The following is a 2108-nucleotide window of genomic DNA, read 5'->3' as shown; positions in this document are numbered from 1 at the left end:
GTATCTTCTTGTCCTTTTGAGTTGTTCTCTTCTAGTTTAGCCTTGAAAAGGTCAAAGCAGTACAGAATTGGATTTGAACATGCAACCCCTGCACTCAGAGTCTGATGTTTAAACCACTACACCATCTCCCACAGCAGATTTATCTGGTGCTTTTGAATAATTCTTTTGTATTTTGACCTTTGGACCCACATAACTAAATAAAGTCAGTTGAAAACAAATTCCTAAAAACTCCAACATTGAACTATAGCAGGGATTTGAACATCTCTGCTGAGAGTCTGATCATTAGTTTAACTGCCACTTTAAAATCTACTTTTGGTTTGCATTTGTTAAGGTTCAATTAACTACGCGTCTATAGTCTGTGACTTGACAATGGAAACAGTTTGTTGTATATTTTAACATCGAAAAATCGTAATAAAAATGCATCATTCTTTATCATCTGCTGATAATGTAATATTTTCCACTTCCAGTGTTACTCATATGGTGGCCTATACTGCCCTCTTGCGGTTTGTATTTGCATTGGTAGATCACTGGTCAGGAAATAAAAAAATGAGAAATCAGGCTCCTCCATTCATTGCACGGCACTGACCCAAGTTTATAGGCCAAAGACATTTGTAATGTTCAAGGTTTGTGCCCTGGGATTCTTGGGATTCTTGAAAAGCGCGCCCTGGCAGAAAAAAGGTTGAGAAACACTGCCCTAGACTGGCCAACCTCTGTGGGGTGGCTGTGACTCAGGAAGTAGAGCAAGTCATACAATGATCCATGGGTCAGCAGTTCAAGGGATGCGCAATCAGTACATGCTTAAACATTCAACAATAAAGGTCTAAGATTTCTACAATTGCTACCAGGCCCGGAATTTTGTCATTTTAGGGGCAAGGCCACTTGGCCTTTGGTGTTGTTCCTTTTTGGAGGGCACAAAGGCCAAATCCAGGGCAGGAAGGCCATCAAATAAAACAAGATGTTAGTTCATTGAAAGAATTTGTTGAATTTAAGGGTTATTGATGATAACTTGATCTGCAGTGAAATAGATAAATGATGGTATTTACAATCTGATCCATGCTCAGTCCTGCACCTATCAAAGTCACTGGATTGGTTTAAAGATGGGGACTCGGGGGAGTTAAGATTTCCGAATCTCAACAAAAGACACTGGTGCCTACAAGAAAAAGACACTGGTGTTTACTGTCTACATATTGACGAGGAGACAGGAGAAAGTGGTAGTCAGGTGGGGCATTAAGGCCACTGTGGCCTCAGGTCATGCCATTAGTCTGAGCCGGGGCACAAGGCCAACTGAGGGGCAACGGCGGCCATGGCCTCCATGAAATTCCTGCCCTGATTGCTACAAAACCTTTATATCTGTAATTACAAGATACAATTATGTCTGATAATGATGTACTGTGCATTTTCAAGTATGTTTACTTTCTTTTACTTAAGACCATTTTTCAAATATTGCATTTTTTAACATTTTGGACAAAATAGACAAGTTTATGTCAAGGTGCCCAGATGTCCCTAGTGCCTACCTGACCAGTATCCCCTTCTAGCCTCTAGTCTAGACCAGTGTTTCTCAACCTATTTTCTGCATGGGCACACTTTTCATGTCCCAAGAATCCATGGGCACAACATAATAATACGGGGGTGTAAATATCGTCACTGTCGGGAAGAAACCTTGTATCTCCAAGTTTAAAATTTGTACGTTTCTTCGCAAAGTAAAGCCCTGCTTCATCATACAAGGCTGTCGCACAACAGTAGTGAAAACAGCTGATCTACAAGCACACAACGCCTCACGGTGCGAGGCGTTGTGTGCTTGTAGATCGGCTGTTTTCACTAGTTTAAATCATTTTTAAAATGATAAATACAATACTGGCTTTCAAGCAGTTTCAAGGGGCACACTTGACCCTTCTCAGGGACATACTAAAGGTCCCCAGGCACAGTGGTTGAGAAACACTAGTCTAGACTATATTATGACCGTGATCTTTTGGACGAATGCAACTCAACTCAACAAATTCTCACACATACATGACAAATAACTCCTTAAATGAAGTGAAGAGTCATGGTAGTCATGGCATAGAGTATAACTTTATGCACAGCATATTGCATACAAGCAAACAATCAAG

This window comes from Nannobrachium achirus (assembly GCF_963921795.1).
Source record: "Nannobrachium achirus genome assembly, chromosome: 15".
NCBI classification, from domain to species: Eukaryota; Metazoa; Chordata; class Actinopteri; order Myctophiformes; family Myctophidae; genus Nannobrachium; species Nannobrachium achirus.
Note: the sequence above shows the minus strand (reverse complement) of the source record.